Consider the following 23,278-nt stretch of genomic DNA (forward strand, 5'->3'; position numbering starts at 1 on the left):
GAAAGACCCCAGGTTTGGGGTGGCTGGCATGATTTGAGAGGCACTGCTTCTTGATATTTCCATCCAGAGGGAGAGTTGTTAGAGTGAAGACGTCTACTGTAAATAATTGACATAGGCCAGAGAGACAGCTGTGGTCCAGCAGTGATTGCATCTGTCTGATGAGCTGGCCAGCATATGGGGACAAAGGGTGACAGGAGCAGGACCTCACTGCTCAGGGACAGGCAGCCTGGGCTCAAGAGCAGGGTGTCCCTGAGCAAGCCATTCCCCTTTTAGAGTCTCAGTGGCTTTCTCACTCTTAAAATTTAAGACCGTTATTAGCAAGTGCATGAAGCTCATGAACTTGTAAAACCTCTAGTCTTATAAAGGTGGGTTTTTGTTTGTTTTGGGCTGGTTGTTCACTTTAAGCTGCCGAACATAACCATTTTGTTGGTCACTATTTTGTGAATCACGATTTCAGGAAGGACTCAACTGGGCAGTACTGGCTTGGAGTCTCAAGTGGCGTCACAAAAGTCAGAGATGGGCTGGGGCTGCAGTCATCTGAAGGCTCCACTGCGTTGAATGTTCACGCTGCCCTATTCACAAGGCTGGCAGTTGATGCTGGTGGCTGCTGGGAGCTCAGCCAGGCTGATAAACCAGAGTGCCTGCAGGCGGCCTCCCCGTGTGACCTGGGCTTCCTCACAGCCTGGTGGTCTAGGGTAGTCAGATTTCTCACACGCCGGCTCCAAAAGTGAGCATCCCAACCTGGAAGGTTTTTCTTACTTCAAACTCTTAAAATCTCAACTTGACAAGATGTGAAACAATTAAAGGCTTTTGAGGACATCCTGTTTGTCATTACTAACAAGAGACGTCTGTGGGTATGAACAAAATAAGAGCCCCGTGCTGCGTGGATGGTGCTGATGTTTAGTTATTCTGTCAGCAGGCAGTGCTGTCTTACTGCTGGAGCCTCATGTTTTGCTCCTCTTCGCTGGCTGTCACAGTGGCTAGTGATAGAAATAGCTGATACTGCCTTAGCTCTGCCCTGATCAGTCTTAGGAGGGGACTTATCCTCAATGAGTGGGAAATTTGTCTCTTTGTCCTCTGTTATTTACGGCTTGGGGGGCATATACAGGGTGGTCATGATGTTGAGAAGCTGCTGGCTTGGGGTTCGTATCATCTTTGTCTTTATCTGAATCACTGCTGCCCACCCTGCCCCCAGTGGATATGGTATCCTTCTAAAGGGCATATGGACAGAGGGCTCCTCCGAGCACCTGCAAAGGCAATAGATATCCACAGTCAGCCCTTTGTATCTGTATGTTTTGGACCTGCAGATTCAATCAACTGCAGATCAAAAACAGATATCCACAGGGGACCCTGCATGGTAACTGCAGCTAACACCAATATGCAGAATATACGGAATACCCTATTGGAGTTGTTTTGGTGGAAGTGGGCAAACACAGGAAGGGACAAAAACAGGAACTTTGAGAAATCTATGCTGGTGGGACAGCAGGCTGTGATGTCTGTGTGCCCTGGGTTACGTTTGGAATGCCAAGGCCCCATCCAGGGCTGAGAGGATTGCTGTTAAAGAGCCAGGCTGTGGTGCAAAGTGGCTGCAATGTTGTGTGCTGAAACAGCGCGTGCCCCATCTGTGTGTGCAAGATAGGGAATAAAGCAAAAGCTCTAGCTTCAACTGTCTTGGAGTGAAGACAGAAAAAAGGCAAGTAGGGAAAATGCTCCTCCCTCCTCTGGGAAGGACAGTGGCAGGGAAATGTCCCTGCAGTCAGAGGGCAACCCAAAGAAATGGAGAGATCGAGGGGCCCGGGTTATTGGAAAATTGTGGGAGTTGGAACAACCATTGAAGGACTGGCAGGATTTCCATTAGTGGTACAAAAAAATTTTTTTTTCTTTTCTTGTGATGAGAACTTCCAAGATCCACTCCTAGTTATTTTCAAATATGCAGTACAGTATTATTAACTATAGTCATCATGCTGTATATTATATCTCCATGACTTACTCATCACTTCTTATTTGTATCTTTCGGCCCCCTTCACCCATTTTTCGATAGCACAGTTTATTTTTATTATTTTTTTTTAATATTTTTTTATTGGGGAATTGGGGGATGGGAACAGTGCTGGAGAATTGGGGGAAGGGAAACAGACAAGTTGCTGTCCTTTTGTTCTTCAGTCTACTTGTGGAGGACGTTGCTTCACTGGCTCACGTTGGTACCATCATTGCGCTCTTCCCGGGCGAGGCAGATCAGTCACCGGCTTCTGGACGGCTGCTCACTGCGGCTGCTGGCCGCTCACGCTGGCTGTTGGCTACACACGGTAGCCCATGGCAACCCACTGCAGCAGTGGCTGCAGCCTAGCCATCACCGGCAACTCACGGCAGCCCAGCTCCAGGTTGAGCTGCTGTTCAGTATCTTAGCTGTAGAGGGCAGTGTCACTGGCCCTCATATGTGGGATCCGAACTGGGGCCCTCTGGTGTCCCAAGCCAGCTCTCAGCCACCATGCCACTCGGCCGGCCCAGATAGCACATTTTAGATGGGAGTTGACCAACAGAACTTTCTGTGTTGATGGAAATGTCCTCTATCAGCACTGTTTAACATGGTAGCTGCTTGCCACATGTGGCTTTGAGCACTTGAAATATGACCAGTGCAACTGGGGAATTGAAGTTTTCATTTTACAGCTGACCCTTGAACAACACAGGGGTTAAAGGCACTGACCCCCCACCACAGTCGAAAATCCCATATAACTTTTGACTCTACAGTCAGCCCTTCCCATCTATGTATTCAACCAACTGTGGACTAAAAACAGTATTTTGATGCGCAGTTGGGCCTCTGTGGTTGGGAATGCAAAAATATTGTTTTTGATCCTCTGTTGGTTGAATCTGCAGATGCAAAACATGCAGATACAAAGGACCAACTGTATTTAACTGAAAAAAATCCATGTATAATTGGACCCATGCAGTTCAAACCTGTGTTGTTCAAGGGTCAGCTGTATTTAATTTTAATTAATTTAAATTTAAGTATCCACATGTGGTAAGTGGCCACCATATTGAGACAGCACAGAACTAAATGAATTTGTTTCAAACATATAAAACAACATTACCTCTTATTGAAAACAGGTGTTCAAATAAAAACTTATACATGAATGTTCATAGCAACATTATTCATAAAATCAAAAGGTGGAAACAGCCCATGGTCCATTAATAGCTGAATGGATAATAGAATTTAGTTTATCCACACAATGGAATAGTATTCAGCCATAAAAAAGGAACGAAGTGCTGACATGGATGAACCTTGAAAACATTATGCTAGTGAAAGAAGCCAGACACAAAAGGCCACATATTATATGATTCTGTTTATAGGAAATGTCCACACTAGACAAAGTTATAGAGCTAGAAAGCAGATTAGTGCTTGCCAGGGCCTGGGGGGTGTGGAAGAGAGTGGAGAGTGATGCTTAATGAGTATGGTATTTCCTTTGGGGATGATGAGAATGTCTTGGAACTAGAGGTCGTGGCTGCACAACATTGTGAATGTACTAAATGTCATTAATGGTAAATTTTGTTATGTATATTTTACCAAAATAAATCAAAACAAAATTAAAATAAAGACAATTTTATCTCTTTTTATTCCTTTGGAAAAGGGAGTGAAGTCTTCTCGTCTCAGTGAAATCCCCTCATCAAAGGCAAATTCACACCCATGTCACTTCCTCCCCCACCCCAAGAGCCAAGGATAATATCAGGGATGACCTCTGAGTTGCTATCTCTGGAGGGGACGGTCAGTGCTTGGTAAGAGCCACATAGTGAGGGGGTGGGGAACAAGGCACCTGGTAAGGCCCTTCTAATCTTCACAGGGTACTGGGGGCAGCATGGAGGCTGGCGGCTTGGTGCCTCCAAGGGTCCAAGACATAGTAGTCCCTTCCCTGGGCGCTCAAGCTCAAGGAGCACCACAGGTGCGATGATGAGCAGTCCTTGAGCCAGCCCCCATCAAGGCAAAGTGTGTGCCTATTAATCAGGTGGGAATGTTCTTTGCTCAGACATCAGTTTGCATGGAGCAAGCCCCAGAGTTCATCGCAGGTGCTGCATGGAGCTCCTAACCTTGCCCTGTAGCCTGCTGGGAGTCCCGCCTCCATTCACACACAGCCAACCAGCCAAAAGAACAAGGCACTGTAATTTAGCTGGGGGTGCCACTCAAGAAGTGGTTTGCCTTCAGAAATGACTCAGAAAAGGAACCATGCTCCTGGCTCCCAAACCAATATTCACTGTCCAGGCAGCTCTTTGGACCCCTGCAGGAGAGACCCTTCTTCACCTGCCAAATGAAATAAATGGTGAAGTCAACTGGTGGAAAGAGAAAAAGGACCCCCAGACCTGGGCATATGAGGAAGGGGAAATGTGGTCTCTGGAGGAAGCAAAGAACTCAGAGGTAGTGTCCCAGGCTCTGTCCTCAAACACGATCAGCACTGTGTCCCCAGGCTGTCACGCAGTCTTTAAATTTCCAAGCCTGTCAAATGAAACTCGTGAGCCTGTCCTGCTACACTCCCAAGGTTTGCAGGGCTTTGAAGTCAGACAAACTTGAGTTCAAATTTCAGCCCTGCCACCTACTAGCAGTGTAACCTGGTCTTCCTAAGCCTGCTTCCTCATCTATAAAATGGGTAGAAGGAAGTTTACTCGACAGGGGTGTCATGGGAATCAAGAGACATAATGGCTTGTGAAGCCATTAGCACTATGCCTGGCCCTTCGTAAGAAGTGCTCAAGAAATTACAGCTATTACTATAATTATGTATACTGTTATCCACAGCCCTAGATGGGGAAACAGTTTTAAAATGTGTGGCCTGTTCTGCTAGGATGCAGTGGTCATAGGAGCCCTGCAGGTGTAGATGGAAGACGGGAACGAGTTCTGGCACTGCCACTGGCTAGTTTCACTGGTTTTTTTTTTTATCCTGTGTCCCATCTTGGTTTTGTGAAATGGGCCCAGGCTGCTCAAGAAACGGATCCCCAGCAACACAGAAAAGTCTTGCTATGGGCCCTCATCATAGATTGAATGTATTCGTCCTCCAGAATTCATATGTAGAAACCTGCTCCCCAAGGTGATGGTATTTGGAGGTGGGGCTGGTGGGGAGTGCTAAGGTCATGAGGGCTGCGTCCTCATGAATGGGATTAGTGCCCTTGTAAGAGACCCCACAAAGCTCCCTCACCTCCTTCCACCATGTGAGGCCACAGAGAGAAGACTGTGGTCTATGAGCCCAAAGCTGGGCCTTCACCAGATTCCAAATCTGCTTGTGTGTGATCCTGGACATCTTAGCCTCCAGAACCATGAGGTGTAAATGTCTGTTGTTTAAGCCCTTCAGTCTATGGTATTTTGTTATTGCAGCTGGAATGGACCAAGACAGCCCTGGAGATTGCTCTGCTAATTGTTAAGAATGCGGGTCCACACCCCTCTGGCTGACCTCCTCCTCCTCAGCTCCCTGTCTCCCTGGGCCTCGCACCTCTGCTGCCCACACCTTGCTCAGAGGACCCACTTTGGACTCACGTCTCTGGACCCACCCCTGGCTCAGTCTCTTGGATTCTGTGGGACTTGCCCCCTGGCTTCGGCTGCTTGTTACAAAGGGGGAAACAACCCCTTTCCACACCCCATCCTGCAGGACTCAAGCCAGCCTCCAGTGCCCACCCAAGACCTCCGTCTCCCCCACAACTATTCCATGAAATAAGCATGTTGAACTAGATGCTCCTGAAGGGTCCTTCCAGCTCTGACATTCTGTGGTTCTAAATATGACTCTTGTGTATCCAGAATTTTTGTTGTTCTCCTTTTGCAGCGCGCAACCTGCGACACCAGCCGGGAGACAGGTGCTCTGAGGGGATGAGTCACTAGGGGGAACTGAAAGCCCAGATTAATTAATTCTTCTCAAGTGTCTCCTGTTTATCTCACCTCCATTAACCTCTGGGTCAGTTTATTGTAAGAGGCCTGATTGCAGGGTTGAAGCAGATGATTTCCGCCACGGAGGCATCTGTCCTCTGCCTGGGGGCTTATTGCTGGGGAGTGAGGACAGCAGGGTGGGAGGGGGGAGCGGAAGCCACGGCTTGAGGCTTGTCAGGGCAGGTACCCTCTGTAGCTGCCTCCTGACAATGGTGCCATCCTGCCACCGAATTCAGGTGTCCCTTAGGGGCTTCCGTAGCATCAAAGCCTCCAGCTGCACTGTCCATTTGGTAGCCACCAGCCACAAATGGCTGTTTAGATTTAAGTGATTAAAATTAAGCATAACTTCAGTTCCTCAGCAAAACTAGCACATCTCAGGTGTTCAGCAGCACGTGTGGCCACTGGCTACCATATTGGACAGCACCAATAGAGAACGCTTCCATCATCACACTGGAATATATACGGCACTACTTAGGACTTAGAAAATGAGAACGAAGTTTCCCTACCATCATTAATACCAAAGATGGCCGTAACAAGGTATTCTGAGGTCACACATGAGCACATTCTGAAGATTCCCTAGCATGTCTTAAAACATCCCATCCCTCCGTTGAGCCCTGGTGGGCAGAGGAGACAGGTTGTGCTATTGGAGAGGTACTGTCTCTAATGTCCTATCAGAAGTGTAGGATGGTCCCCGAAACCTCAGGCACCTTCCTCTCTCCTGGAGCTCTCTGCAAGGATGAAAGTGGGAGATGGTCGGGAGAAGACAACTCACATTTATTGAGCATTTGCTGCGTGCCAGAGTTGTACTGGCTGTTTTACATATGTTGTTCATGTAATCCTTACAACCACACTGTGAGGTCAGGTATGCCCTCACCCTCCCTAGAAACTCCTTGAGATTAGGGACTCTTGATTTAACATTCGCCAAGTTCTTAGAATAGTGCCATACACGTGCTTGTTAAAGAAGAAAAAAATCCACCTTGGATTCAGTATTCTGAGCAAGTTGGTGGCAGAGCAGGAAATAGAAAGTGGCCTCCTGTCTATACTACTGGACTCTTTCTGCTATACCCATTGGCTGAGAAGCCTGACATGGAGGAGGACACTGATAGTTTTCTGGTCATCCTGTTCCATTCTCCCTTCCTAATAGCCTCTTGACTTCCTTTCTCCTCATTGTGGGCAGCCTTGGTGAGCTATAAACTGTGATGCACAGTAATGGAAAGCCCCATTGGCACTCCATCACCCAGGCATCCATGCCCGTAAGAGAGAGTCCATCAGGTTCTAATGCCCGGATTCTCAGAGCTGTCCTGGAATCTGTTCTGCTTCCAGCCTGGTTCTCCAGCTATCTGCCAGTTTTTGAGAACTGCCTGATAACCTTCATTCAATTCCCTTTTTGATAAAATTGGCCAGAGTTGTTTTCTGTGGCTTGCCATCAAAGAAGATTGACTGATAGTTCTTCAAAGGAACACAAAGTCACAGCCCTGAAAAAGATTACCTGGGAGGAAGAAAGAGATGAAAGAAACTGGAGTGGAAAAGGGACTCAAGCCTCAGCAGTCGTTTTTTGAACCCTGATGATACCAAATGATTTTTCATGCAGAAGTGAGGGAAATTTGAAGAGTGATGTGACAGATTGAGTAACTGGCCCTAATTCTTCACCTTCCCTAGATCCACACTCTTTGTCATGTGGTTTTGCTCCCACTAGAGGTGAAATGCATTCTTTCTACACTCCTAGAATTTGGGTTTGGCCATTTGACTTGCTTCTCCAAAGAGACGTTAGTGAGCACGATGCAGGCAGAGGCTTGAAATATGCTTTCATATTTGGGCTTGCCCTCTTGTGCTTCCACAGCTGCAATGGAGTGACATGCCCAAGCCCTGTGGAGCAGGTCTGGACCCAAGTGCATCTTAGAGCCATCCTGCTGAGCTCAAGTTAGATCAGTAGGAACCCCAGCTAGTCCACAGAAGCAAGAGGGAGAGTAAATGATTGTTGTTTTAAGCCACTGAGTTTGGGGGTAATTTGTTATGTGGCATTAGTATTGCAGTAGCTAACTGATACAAATAGACTGTAAATGAAGGTGCTAAAGTGCTATGATTAACAGTAGCATACTTACGAATAATAATGTTCATTTATGTATGTACATATGTATGTATGTATCAAGTACTAGGTATTCACTTTGCAAGTGCTAGCTCATGTAATCATCGCCAAGAGCCTCATGAGTTAGTACTATTATTCTCATTTTATAGTCAGGGTACTGAGGTTCTGACTAGATGAGTACTTACCAATGTCATACAGTCAGCAGGTAGGAATCCTGAGATTCAGACCCAGGCACAACAGTCTCTATATGCTGTGCTATTCATACCCCCTCTGCATACGCCCTCTGCGCCTCCCGCCTCTTCCCCAGCTCCATGGCTTCCCGTGGCTCTGACATGGTTTCGATTACCCAGGACATCCCAAGCATGATATACAGAACTTTAGGCCCAGGAATTTTATTCTAGAACCAATGGCAGGCAACACGGATGTTTGGAAATGTGCCCATTTCTCACTAAGAACTTGCAGCCAGTTGTTCAATAATAACAAAGGAACTTGAATGTTGTTAGTGTCATTTCCTCCTTTCTGCTTGTATTCACAGTGAAAAGACACAGTCCCCTTCTGTTTGCTCTCTTCACCTCCCACACCAGTCTATGGAAAATAGACTGCTCATTTTCCTACCGCCTAAATACCTTGTTAATCTGTCAGAGTCTTTCCACTCTTCCATCATCTCTCTCAATCACCTCCACAATCACCTCCTTCTGGAGTTCCCGTTTCCAGTCTGGTCCTCTCCAATCAATTCTCCACTCTGAAGCCAGAGTGATCTTTCCAAAATGTAAGTCTGACCAGCTCCTCTCTCTGTGTCAGGCACTTTAATGACCACCCATTACTTTTAAAATAGTGACAAATGACGTCATTGTGGCCTACAAGCCCCTGCTCAACCTGGCCCTAGCAGCCTCTCCAGCATCTTCTCCAGCATGCCCTCTCTTCCCTGCTGTGCTCCAGACACTATGTACATTCTCCTCTGCCTCAAACATCCTATGCCCACACACTTCCTCTGATCACAGGGTCTTTGTACACACTGTTCCTCTCACTGAAACACTCTTCTCACACCAACCCTGTCACCAGGTTAACTCTCACTCATCCTTCATATCACCCCTTGACCTTCACTTCCCCTAAACAGCATTCCCTTCTTCAGACTAGATTAGATTTCCTACCTCATATCCCCCAAACCCCCATTTCTTTCCTGTGTAGACAGCAGCTAATATTTATGCATTTGCTGTATGATTATTGGATTAAGGCTCTTCATCGCAACTGGGCCATTAGGTTCATGAGCTGAAGGACCATGCCATTCATCACTTGTCTTCTGCTTCCAACCTTGGCACACTGCCAAACTCAATAAGTAGTTGATAAATGGATGAATAAATAATCAAATGCTATTCTCCATCTCACCCACTCAAACCCCCAAACCTTCTCCTTTTGCAGTCTTCCTCATCTCAGTCAAAGAACTCCATTGTTCCTGTTCTCACGCCAAAAATCTTGGAGTCATTCTTGACCACTTTCTTTCTCTCACACTCTGTGTCTGGTCTACCAGCAAATCCCACCTGCCCTACCTTTATCATATGTCCAGAGTTTAAGCACTTCTTACTTCTGCCACTGCCCACTCTGGTCCAAGGTATTATCATCTTCCACTCAGATCACTGCAGTAGCCTCCTAACTGCTCTTACCCCTCTGCCATCTCTTGTCAACACAGTATCCAGAGTCACCCTGTTAAAGTACCAGTCAAATCAAGTTTCTTCCTGCTCAGAATTCTCCCATAGCTCCCACCTCAGAATAAAATCCAAGTCTTTACCTGGCCTCCTTGCCATCTGGCCCTTGATCTTATCTCCTGTCGTTCTCTCCCTTTCACTTCTGTGCTAGCTGCCGGCCTCCTCAGTGTATGTTGTGCCCCAGGACCTTTACACCCACTGTTGCATCTCCCTGGAATGTCCTTCCTCTAGACAACTGCCCTACTACCTTCCTTGCTTGCTTCAAATCTTTATTCAAAATTTACCTTTACATCTGGTTTGAAATTCAACCCCACCCTGACACTGCATCCTCCTTACTTTATTTTTCTTCTGCTTAGCACTTATCACTGTGTAATGAACCAATGTTTAATTGTTTATTGATTGTCTCCCCCCACTAGAATGCAAGCTCTATGAGGGCAGGGATCTTGTGTGCCTGTTCACTGCCACATTTCCTAAGGCAGCACATAATTGGTTTTTAACAAACATTTGTTAAATGAATTAACAAATGCCATAGCTCAGCCAACTTTGCCAACCAGACAGCTGATAGTAGACACTGGGAGCCCTGCTTCACAGTCTGCCTGCTGGAGTAGTAGCTGTAACCATTTCTTCTTCTGTGTTCCTTGATGCAGGAGCACTGGCTCAGTCCCAGCCCCAAATGCAGAGCTGAGGGGTTCTAGGAAAGGTTCACGTAAGCAGAGTTATGGCTAGCTTTTCCATGCTGCATTCACAAGGCTTAGGAGGGAGTGGGACGCTGAGGGCAGGAAGGAACAGAGAAGAGGGGGGCAGATTCCTCCTGTCCCTCATTGAGGACCAGCTGCAAAGCAAATGTGGGGAGTGACCAGTCTGAGGGCAAGGACAATAGCAAGCTCTAGCCATGCTGGCCTGGAGCACACCCCCAGCTGGATACCACCCACTGAGAAGTCTTCTTCCATTTCCAGAGTCCATCCCTCACTCCTGGGGACTTCCTGAGGACCTGCTGTGTGCCAGCCCTTGCTGGGCAACCCTGAGGAGAAAATGCTCAGGCCTTCCTGGGGCTGATGACTGAGTTATTCCTTCAATCACATGGACTGAGCAAGTCCCAATGCATAGCGGGGATTCACATAAGCCTTGGAGAGGCACAGATGAATATAGCATTTCCTGCCCTCAATGTTAGGAGCTGTTCTAGAGCAGTGGGGGGGACTATGGCCTAGGGCCTCTATTCTGCCCCATGCCTGCTTTTGTAAATCAAATTTTATTGGGCTACAGCCACACCCATTTGTTCGCATGTGGTCTGTGGGCGCATTTGTGCTCGCATTGGCAGCGCTGAGTAGTTGTGACAGCGAGCATACGGCGCACAGAGCAGAGCACATTGACCATCTGGCCCTTTACAGAAAAAGTTTGCAGAACCCGCCTCTAGAGGGCAATTGATATGTAAATAGACATAGAAAATATGTAAAATAAAGAGAAACGAAATAGGGTAACACTGGGTATTTGGGTAAGAGAAACTGTCTTTTCCAGGTGAGTTTAATCCTTGGGCAGATTGAAGAAAGTCAAGCCTTGTTGAGGAACCATATTCCAAATTACCCAGAACCACTTGTCAGTATTTGCTTTCATGAGACAGTGACAAATGGCAGCAAACAATTTAATATTGATCAAAAGGTATTTTTTATTCCTTTTTTTTATAATTAAAGTTTATTGGGGTGACAATGGTTAATAAAGTTACATAGGTTTCAGGTGTACAATTCTGTAATACATCATCTATACATCACACTGTGTGCTCACCACCCAGAGTCAGTTCTTCTTCCATAACCATATATTTGATCCCTTTTACCTTCATCTACCACCCCTCACCCCCTTCCCCTCTGGTAACTACTAAACTGTTGTCTGTGTCTATGGGTTTTTGTTTCTTCATTTGTTTGTTTTGTTCCTTTGTTGTTTTCAGTTTTATATCCCACATATGAGTGAAGTCATATGGTTTTTGACTTTTTCTGTCTGACTTATTTTGCTTAACATAATAATCTCAAGATCTATCCATATTGTTGTACTATTTCATCTTTTCTTATGGCAGAATAGTATGTCACTGTGTATACATACAACATCTTCTTTATCCAATCATTTTCCAAAGACCATGAGTCAAATTGAATCCAGTCAACGAGTTAAATCTTCATTCAGGATCTCCTGTGCCTTCCTGTTGAGCCAGGCCTTCTGGAACTGGACCTCACAAGGAACTGGGGAACAAACAGGGCCAGGAATGTCCCCTATTTCACCTAGTTCCCTGTTTTAGAAAATTACCCTGAAACATAATTAATACCCTTAGGCTTATTGATCACAATCTCACTGGTCTAGCATTCTTTCCAGGCTACTCCCTTCATTGTTCCTGGTTTGCTGATGCCACCTGAAAACCACATTGTGAGAAGGAAGTCTCCATGCAGACCCCCGGAACCATCACATAGCCTTTAGAGGAACGCACAGGTTTTCCCTTAAATACTTGAGGCAGGTCTGAGAATGTTAAGGCAGTTTTCGAAGGTGTTAACCTGCTGCCTTCTCAGACTACCAGTGATCTGACAATAAACACTTATTCTATGGCCCAACTCTTGTGTAAGTCTATTGGCTGAGCGGCACAGGCAGCATGAGTCTCGGACTTGGTTGCCCTCCAGTTTCAGGGGGAAAAGTGAAATTTGTGCCTTGAGGAGTTGAATTATGAGGTTGTGAGGTAGAGAGAAGCACAGAAGATGTGCTGGGGGTGGGAGGAGAAAGCACTCAGGACATGGGAGTAGAGACAGACTACTGAAAACTGAGAAAACACTCATGGGACAGGCCAGTGCCAGGCCAAGGAAGAAAGTCTGCCAGGGTGACACAACCCAGGACACCAGCAAGTGAGTGATGGAATGATCCACTGATGAACCCCAGGCCCAGGACCCACAGCGAGCAGACCCTGCAGACTTATAACTGTAGCTTGAGTGTGTGTGTTTGTCAGGGGTGGGGTTTGAGCTTCAATTTAGTTTAGACACCTTATAATTATGGCTTGCCAGTTTGTATTTTATGCTTGTGAACATGTGGCTACCCTTGGCAGCAGGAAGGGAGCAAATTTCCTCTAAACCAGTGCAACCCAGGACTCAAAGGCATGGGCTGCAGAGGAATAACAATGATTGTTCAGTGCTGTCTCATCTAAATAATCTTTGTGCATTTGCGTTTCACATTTTCTTTCAAATGGGAGATGCAAGTTAGTCTCCCTGCTAACAAAACACTTTATTCATCCTACACTGAATCCCTCAGCAAATCCTCAAATATCTTTGCAAATCTCAAAGATATTAAAGCATTTAACTTTTTTTTTTTCATTTAGACCTTTGAAGTGTGCTGTGACTAGAATAATTTCAGACTTAGAACCTGTCGACTGCATAGAAAATTAAGGAAACCGCCTGTCACCCTGGTAGCTGGGCTGATAACTAATTACTTATAGATTTTTAGTCAAATTTGAGAAAGATAAATATTTAAATAAAATGTACAATGATTTGGAAATACCCCTAAGTGTTTTGTAATTATTGTCTTGAAAGAAATCACTGCAATCTGTCATATTTGTTGGGCCAGGAGAGAGAGGAGATGCAGGGAAATGCTGGATTGTTCTGGTATATTTCTCTCTGTGTGTGTAGGGGAGGTATATGTGTTTGAATAAAGATATTACAGGGCAATGTGATGCTTGGAAATATTGAGCTCTGATAGAATGGGCCAGATTTATCACAGGAGCTTTTTAACTTCATCAATCACCTGTATCTTGATCAATCACCTGCTCAGCTCTGCTCTGTCCAAGGGTATCTCATAGCATATCCCAAAACGAGAAGTGGGGACTTTGCTGTGACTAGGACAGGAGCGATGTGCCAGAGGAGGGAGAAGAAAGGGACAGGGACGGTCTAACACCATTCTCTCCCCAGGGCCTGTTTGGCAATTCACAAATGCTCTGTGCTCCCTTTCACCATCATGGCCTTTCTCCAATTTCTGGACCTTTTCTTCTCCTTTTTTTTTTCCTTTTTAATTTTTAAAGTTTTAAAATCCTTCACCTATATTCATTCTCTCTCGCTCTCTCTCACTCACTTTCTCCCATTTGAAATTAATTTGTAGACATTACCACATTTCAACCCCGATCCTTAAGCATGAATCTCTAGAAATAAGAATATTCTTCTCAGAACTACCACACAGAGCTCACATCTAAGAAAATTAACATTAATTCAGTAATATCATTTCAATTTTCTCTATTGTCCCCAAAATGTGTTTTGTAGATTTCTTTTCCCTCCATCAGTCCAGGGCCAGATCAAGGTTTGCCCATGATATTTTGTTTTCATTTCCCTTCAGTGTCTTTTACTCTAGAACAACTCTCTCACCATTCTTTTTCTTTTATGACATTAATATTTGTAAAAATTTCAAGCCAGTTGTCCTATAAAATTTCCCACATTCTGTATTGGTCTGATTGTTTCCTCATGGCTAGGCTCTAGTTAAGCATTTTTGCCAACAATATTACATAAGTACTGCTGGTATTTCTTGTTTTTTTACATCATATTTGATTGCTTGGTTAGGGTAGGGCTGCCGAATCTTGCCATTGTAACCATTCACTTTACCTCTTGGTAATTATAGATAATCTGTGGGGCTATCATTTAAATCCATGTGTATATCCTGTTCTCTACTAACCTTTTATCAAATTCTTTTATTCTTGATTACATTCACTTGAATCAATTTTTACATTGCTGGTACAAAATGATGATTTTCTAATTCCTTTGTCCCTTCTGTATTTTTTAGCTAGCTTTCTTTTGGAAAGAAGAACTTTCTACCCTTTCATCCTTTCATTCATTCTCTCTCTTTCTCACACACACACACATTTTTTTCAGTGGTTAATATTCATTACTGAAATTATCTTTTTTGCCAGTGAAATAGTCAAAGATTGGTGCATTGAAGCCTCTTCTGGATGGGTATTGAGTCCTTTATACACGATCCAATTAATCTTTAAGCTTTCCCTTGTTTTTGTGACAAAGCCAGATGTTTCAAGCAACTCTGTGCTTGTCAGCCATTTCTCCATGTAACTTTTAGAGAGGAATGATATTTAGAATCCAAGATTTGGCCACAAGATGTGTTCATGGCTACTAGGGAGTCACCGCTTATTGCTTTAGGCTCGTTCAGTGGACAGCTGGAAACACATACACACACACACACACACACACACACACACACACACACACACACACTGGTGCCAAATTTCCCCCTTAAAAACATCACATTTATTAAAAAGAGAAAAGGTCAGTCTCTATGTCATTCAATGGGGGTAGGGGGGGAGGTGATATTTACAGTTGCTACCTGATGCATTTATTCAGACATTTATTCAAAAGATACTTATCCAACATTCCTCCCCCACTCTCCCCACCCCCCATGACAAGGCCTAGGCTCTACGGATGCTAGGGCTGCCAGTTAAAATACAAGATCCCAGTTAAATTGGAATTTCACATAAACAACAAATACTTTTATAATATATGTCCCAGGGGACATACTTATACTAAAAAAGACATTAACTCTGTGTGCTGTATTTTTATTTGCTAAGTCTGGTAACCCTGAGACCCAAAGACCAATAAATCACCACCCCTGTCCCAAGATGCTCACAGCCAGAGGAGACAGACAAATGAGGAATCACTAGGAGCAAGAAAGTATTTCAGGCGCTGTGGTACAGATATGTTCAGGGCATGGGAGTAGCATGTGGGGTAAGAGAGACGGTTCAGAAAAGGCTGAGCAATGAAAGGCAATTGACCATTTCCCACCAAACTTCACCCCCTCCCTTCAGTGAACAACATAGGTGATAGGTTCACAGTTCTGCGGCACAAAGGATGTGGGAATGAGGAAGGAGACAGGAAAGTAGGGGGCTGTGGTGGGGCAGTTGTAGGCCATGTTGTGGAGTTTGAGATTTACCCTGTAGGCCAAAGAACTCTGGATATTTTTTGTTGCCCATTCCATCCCAAAATATTTTAATGATCTCCCCCAATATATATATATATATATATATATATATATATATATATATATATATATATAAATTGAGTACATGTGTAGCCTTACTAATGTTCTGTGCACATTACAAGCATGGACTGAATCACCTATAGATGAATGAGATAAGAACTAGCTATAAATATAAGTTCCAACACCTCACCTCTTGCCCCAAAAGATTATCTTGCATGGTCTCGGGACCACTGCATCCCACTTTGAAGACCCCGTGTTGTAAGTTTTGGGAAATTTGGCTCCCTAGAGGGAACCAGAAGGATTAAAGGAGAATTGAAAAAGAAAAATTTTGTATTTGACTCACTGTTAATGTCATAGCCCTGAACCGACTGTCGTTTCACCAGTGGGCCCCTTAGGCAGGGATCTTAGAGGGCCTGACTCAGGCCCATAAACCACGTTTCTGAGGGCACTTCAAGACCATGTGTGTGATTCCTCACAGGGCGGCTGCTTTGCTGATGGGCTCAGCAAACACTCTTCCTGTGGTCCAAGCTTCCATGGGCTCCGTCTCCTGCCTTGATTCTGCCGGAGACACCTCCTGGTCTTCCTGCCTCCATCTTGATTGGACAAGTCAGTTTTTCACTCTGCAGCCAGAGTGGTCTTCTTAAGGAAATTCAGACCATACCACACCCCTACTGAAAAACTTTCGAAAGGTCCCATTATATTCAGATTAGAAATGAAACTCCTCACCATCAGCCCCTGCCTGTTCCTCTGATTTCACCTACTACTCTCCCTTCCCCAACCAAACTGGCCTTCTGTTATTCCTCAAACACTAGTGCTTTCTTCCCACCTCAGGGCATTTGCACCTGCTGAACCCCTACCTGGCACACTGTTCCCCTCATTGATGAACAGCCTGCTCACTTCAGGCCCCATCTGAGAGGTCATTTCACATCCTCATCTCTGTACTACCCCTGGACCTGTACCATCACTCTAAGTAGCTGTATTTCTCTCCCTTGAACTTGACTTCATGTGACATACCATAGATTGTTTGCTTATTTGTTTGGTTTCTCATTGTTGGTCTCTCCTACCAGACTACAAGTGCCCTGTTGTATGCACTGCAGTATCTCTAGGGCCTGGCACATTGTCAGTGTTCCACGAATACATATTGAAAGACAGGAAGGAGGGAGGAAGGAAGGGAGAGAGGGATGGGGGAATAAAGAAGGAAAGAGGAATCTCCTTCCACATCAACTGTGAGGTCAACCACCTGCCCCCAGCAAATAATCAACAGGTGACTTTGATGTGTACAGGTCCAAGGGGAATCAGGCGTGGTCCCCTTCAAGTCCAGCTGGAGATGTAACAAGTTCAGGGTCTAAGGGGACTGAGCTCTGGGCTCCCAGCCATCTTCCCTGGGCAGTGGCTTCCGCCCTGCTCACCGCCACCACCGAAAGTTCCTCTGCACTACGACCCCGATCTTGTTCTCTCCCAATACTCCATAGCTATTGCCAGACCTCCAAATGGAAAAGGAAAAGCATCAGGCGTGGAGGGAGGAATGTTTATAGCCTGGAGATGACCAACGTTTGTCCAGTCTTGGGATTGACTTCAGGTAAGATCTTTGACTTTTTGAGATTTTGCCACTTTTCTCTGAGTTCACAATTAGAAGAGTTTGTAACTCAAGTGTGCTTGGATATGTTCCTTACCCTCTCTGAGCCTTTGTTTTCCCACCCAAAAAATGAATCTGGAGAAGCCTGCCTTGAAGAGTGTTTATGAGGCGAGACATAAGACCCACATGAAGTTCAGGCATATGGGGCACAGAAGAGGCTCCGCAGACACCCAGTGTTATGTTATCACTTTTGTTGTTGTTCCTTTTCTGTGTATTGAGGTATTATGTACATATGTAAAGTTTACAACTTGATGGATTCTTCCTATGTGTGAACCACCCACATCAAGGTGTAGACCATCACACCCCCATTCACACACCAAAAGGCAACTGCCGTCCTCACCTCCAACTCTTAGATTAGCTTTGCCTCTTCTGGAACTTCCTGTTGATGGAATCACACAGTATATGTTATTTGGTGTATGACTTCTTCTGCTCACGTTGGGTCTGTGAGACTCACCCACCTGGCTATGTAGGTTGTTATTGCATTGCTACGACTTTTCCTGCCCTGCTCTACTGTCCCCTGACCCCAATCAGGAGTGACTGCATTAGTGCCTGGCCTGGCTGTCTTCAGAGACTGGAGCCCAAGATTCTCCACCTTGGCTCCAGGTTTTGAATTTACCTTGTTAATGTTTCTTTGGCAATTTCAAAGCAGTTCTTACCAGCATCAGCTAATATTTTCTTACAATGGTTTAAAACATGCCTTTGACACCAAAAGCCAATATCTCCCACAGAGCCAAGAGAGTCATAGATGAGACAATTAGCAAGTAACACGGGAAGGCCATAATGAAGCCCTGATTGTCTGGTCCCAGGAGCCTTTGGTTCAGAGGGAAGGGAGCTCAGTGACAAAGCGCCCAAAGCAGGTGAGTCTGACAGCTTGATGTGACATGGACGGCAAGGAAGCCATGAGGGGGTGGGTGGCGTGGGCAAGAAGAAGACAAGAACTAATGAGAAATAGAAAATAATTTAGCAGGACAGCAAGCCCTTAGAGACAAATTCCTTCTTCAAACGTCTCATTTGTCCATAGATGAGGAAAGTCTATGGCAGAAAGCCTGGCCTCATGAATTTCATTTCCCTGATGCTATTCAGATTCCCAGTGTGATCGATAAAAGTACAATTAGTTCACAAGATCGCGTCAGATGTTTTTAACCTTTAGGCGGTGGCGACATGCATAGTAAGGGTCTGCCTCCTCTGTGCCACCTCTCAGGAGCAGGATAAGTCGTCACCATGTTTGACATTTGATAGCATGATTTTAACATACTTTTAAAAATTCAGATAAAGATTATTTCAATTTTTTAAAGCTGTGAGCCAGATGTAATTGCCTTGCTCTGGACTTTAGATCTAAATCATTCTGCCAACTCATCCTTCAGTTATTAAGGACTTTATCATTGGAATGTGTACTGAATACACCACAGGGTAAAATGCCCCAGGAGACTGGAAGTAAACTTTCGAATCCTCCTACGATAAGGAATGACTTTTAATATAGAACCCGGAAAGGCTTATTTAGTAAATTGTTAAATCAACTAATTAATCAGTCCATCTGTTTAATGAATCTGTTTGGGTGCCCCGCTGTATATCCAGGGTATTGTGTTGCCTGAGTGGAACAGCTTCGATCTAAATGGGAGGAGATGAAAAACAGACTTGGAACTTTTTGTATGTTGGTGCCTGAAACTGGGTATACAGTGGTGCTCAATAAATGTTTGCTGAATAAACATAGAGTGGAACAGTAGTGGAAAATACAAGGTAGCACAGGACCAGCTACCTTGAAGCCTATGATTTTGGGGTCCTAAACCATTTCCCCTTGGCTTCCTCCATCCCAGCTGCCGCTGGTTGGGATGCGGTTGGGGGCGGTTGGTCACAGCTGACAAGGCTCAGGCGTTTGGGAGCACAAACAGCTCTGCTCTCCCTTCTCCTGCCTCAGGGCCTGCTCTGAAGGGGAGTCCACTCATTCTGAAACAAATGCAGACAAGGAATATAGGCAGTTAAATCTCCCATAGGCAACCCCCACCCCTGGGGTGGGAAACAAGAAGATAAATGCCCAGTTTCCATCTTCAATGGAGAGCTCTGAGAGGTGCTTTATATATACAATTCACAGAGGTCCCAGCCAAGCGCGCCCCTGGTGCCTCACTAACTCACCTTTCTGTTCACTTTGCCTCCATTCCATTTCCCAATTCCCTTACTCCTGCTTCTGCTGGGGCCACCTCCTGCACCTAAGTCTTGTCTTAGGCTATCATTTTGGGACAACCAATCTAGACACCTATAAAGAAGCACATTTCATAAATCACTCAAAAGGTTTACCCTTGTCCCTTTAGAAGCGCAACTCATAGCTATGTGATGCACAGCCTCTGAGTGCTGTGGCTCTCACAGCAGCAAGCCAGCAGCATCTGGGACAGTCAGGCTCGTTCATAGACAGAGAGGTGCATCCACAGGTGTGGATGTGTGAGAAGGACTAGGCAGGCAAGAGGAGCATCTTGTCAGGGGACAGGATCTTGAGTGAAGTTGCAGAGGTAGGAATGAGTGTGGCCTGTGCATAGAACTCTGAGGAGCCCACACGTGCTGGAGTGGAGACCAGTGTTATCTAGGTGGTGGTGGTGGTGGTGGTGGTGGTGGTGGGGCGATGCTAGATGGAGGCATAAGACCTGACCATGAAGGGCTTGCTGTGGGCTCTACTTCTACATTAAGAGCTGGCCAAGTCATTATGAGGAAGACACACACATGCATACACTTAACACACATCTATGTGAGATGCACATAGGTGCCAAAAAAAAAAAAAAGTTTGCCAGGGCATGGGAAGGGGAATTACAGAATCTTGGTGAAGGGTTGGCCAATAAACAGCATGCGTGCCATTGCTACCTACCCCTGCACCCACAGACATCATTCATTGACTTGCTAAGCCCAGAGGTGGCCTCTCAAACTTCCTCATCATGGCCCTGGAGAGAGCCACTACCAGTCTGCTACAGTTACCTTCCCGGGTCAAGTTCAACCTTGACTCAGGGCAGAGGTGTATGCCTCCTGAGTTACATAATCCCCAACAGGTGCACTGGAAGCCTTCCTCAAACATTTCCAGTGATTGGGAGCTCATGTCTCCACAATACAGCTCATGCTGTTAGCAACTGATTGTCAGAAAGTTTTTAGAGACACAGATGGTTCTAGTGATTCCTCCATAGTGAAGCTGACCAGATATTTGACAGCCATTATTAGCCCCCACTTTTATCCCAAGGCAAGTCATCTTTTCTCCAGGGTAAAAATGCTTGGTTCTTGCCAACTTTTCTCACATCATGTGGGTCCCGGCCCTGGATCTCCTACTTCCCCTTCTCTGGACATAATCTCTGGACAACTCTCACTGCCAAATGCGGAATAATGCAGACACACTCCAACTATTCATACATCCTGAGTGAGGTTCCCAGAGCTGTGTACACTCCTGTCTCAGATAACTCGCACTGAGACCACAGTCCATACAGCTCCCTCCATCTTTTTCAGAAAGACAAGATCCCCCCAATTTTCCTTGGGCAATTGACTTATAACTTGAATGTGTTCTATTACATTTGTTCTTTGCTATAATTTTTACTCTATTTTAATTTCCTACCATCCAATCTGTTGAGATATTTTTGAATCTTGATCTTGTCATTCAGAATATTAACTATCCCTACATATTTTGTGTCAATTTCAGGTTGACTAAATCTGTCTTATATTAAATCATTGATTTAAAAAGTATGCTGCATAGGAGAGGGCTAAGGGCAGAACCTCATATTCCCCACTTAGACATCCCTCCAAAATAATACGCATTTGTTAATCAAATCTTTTTAAAAGATTTTTATTAAAATATAGCTAACATATAATATTATATTAATTTCAGGTGTACACTACAGTTACTCAACATTTATATTCCTAAAGAAGTGATCACCATGATAAGTCCAGAAACCATCTGACACTGTACCACGCTATCATAATATTACTGACCATATTCCCTATGATGTATATTATATCCCCATGACTTATTTGTTTTATACCTGGAAGTTTGAACTTCTTATTCCCCTTCACCTTTCACCCCATCTTACATTCCATTCCCATGACTATTTTAAACTACCAATTTGTACTTCTTAATCCCTTCACCTTTTTCCCAACCCTTTTTCCAGCTGGCAACCATCAAAATGTTCTCTGTATCTATGAGTTTGTTTCTGTTTTGTTAGTTTAGTTTGTTCTTTAGATTCCACATATAAATGGAATCACATTGCATCTGTCTTTCTCTGTCTGACATTCCACTCAGCACAATATCCTCCAGGTCCACCCATGCTGCTGCAGATGGCAAGAACCCATTCCCTTCCATGGCCGAGCAATGTTCCATTGTATATATGTACCACCTCCTCTTTATCCATTCTTCTATCGACAGACACTCAGGCTGCCTCCACATCTTGACCAATGTAAACAATGCTGTAATGAACATATGGATGCATTTGAAATAGCATTTAAGATTTCTTTGGATAATTACCCAAAAGTGGAATTGTTGGGTCCTTCTTTGTCACTTGTTATAGCTTTTGTTGTAAAGTCTATTTTGTCTGGTATAAGTATTACTACCCCAGGTTTTTTTGTTGTTGTTGTTTCCATTTTCATGAAATATCTTTTCCCCATTCCTTTACTTTCAGTCTGTGTGTGCCTTTCAATCTGAAGTAAGTCTCTTATAGGCAGCATACGTGAGGATCATGTTGTCTTATCCATTTAGCCACCCTATCTTTTAGTTCCATTTCTAGAGGTTTCTTCTGATCTTTTACTTGGGACATGTTTCTTTCTTTCTTCATTCTGGCTGTCGCTCTGTGATTGCTTCGATGTATTAGATAGATCACCAGCAAGCTAGTCCGTTTGCCAGCTCCACTGGTTCTCCAGCTGCCCTCAGCCTCACCAAGTTGAGCAAAGAGAGTCCTCACTAATTTCTACTTCCAGCTATCGTAGAACTCCTCTTCCTGGCAAAGTAACTCTGGGCTGGTGAGTGCGGTGTGGGGCCGGAGGGTCTCTCCCCCAACCGGAGAAGCCTCCCCACTGCTGAGGTGTCCCTCACGGGGTTTGCCCTCTCTCATCTCCGCCCCTCCTACCAGACTCGACGTGGCCTCCTCTTTAAGTCCTTTGTTTAGAGGTTTTGTTCATCTAGTGTCCAGGGCACTTTCGAGGTTGAATATCTTATAAATTATTTGTAATTTTGGTGTGATCCTGGGAGGCAGTTGGCATAGCGTCTGTCTATTCCACCATCTTCCACCCTATCTTTTGATTGGAACATTTAATCCATTTACATTGAAAGCAATTGTTCAAGGTATATGTAGTTATTGCTATCTTATCAATCATATTTTTGATGAGTTTATTGTGCCAGAGTGTGTTACTCAAGAACCACAGTTGGCCTCCAGTGATCAAGGCTTGCTTTCTGATGGTTCATGAACCACTGGAGGATGACAGCAGTTGCTGACTGCACCATGTCTTGGAAGGTTTCCAGGGAGACAGACAACAGCATCCTTGGCCAAGGAGCAGGGTGCTGAGAGAAGTGTTCTACTAGCTTTCTCAAGAGTAATTTGAGAGCTTAGCTTTATCTTGGTGATAAAAAAACTCTGCACCTGTATGGCCCAGGCAGGTTCTGGAAGCCTTTTTAGCCATTCAGTCCTGAGATAAGATAGTGACTACTTTGCAGAACTTTGAGGATTAAATGCATTGACACACACAAGTGTTCTTGTCATGGTGTATAGCTCCTGCAAATAACTATTCTGTCCCGATCCCAAAGGAGCTGATTAGTGTGTCAGTCTGGGATCTGCAGTTTCTTAATTACAACTCAACAATTCAAATTAATTTTCAGCAAAGAGGGAATTTTATCAGAAAGAAGCAAAGATATCTCAGAGAATTTGGGGGGCCTTGACAACAGGAACTGAGAGGAGAGCCTTCATAACAAGGGTGGTAAGTATCTCTCTCTGGAGGGCTGTTCCCTCTGTGTTATAGCACCA

The sequence above is a fragment of the Hipposideros armiger genome, unplaced genomic scaffold, assembly GCF_001890085.2.
Source record: "Hipposideros armiger isolate ML-2016 unplaced genomic scaffold, ASM189008v1 scaffold_833, whole genome shotgun sequence".
In the NCBI taxonomy this organism is placed as follows: Eukaryota; Metazoa; Chordata; class Mammalia; order Chiroptera; family Hipposideridae; genus Hipposideros; species Hipposideros armiger.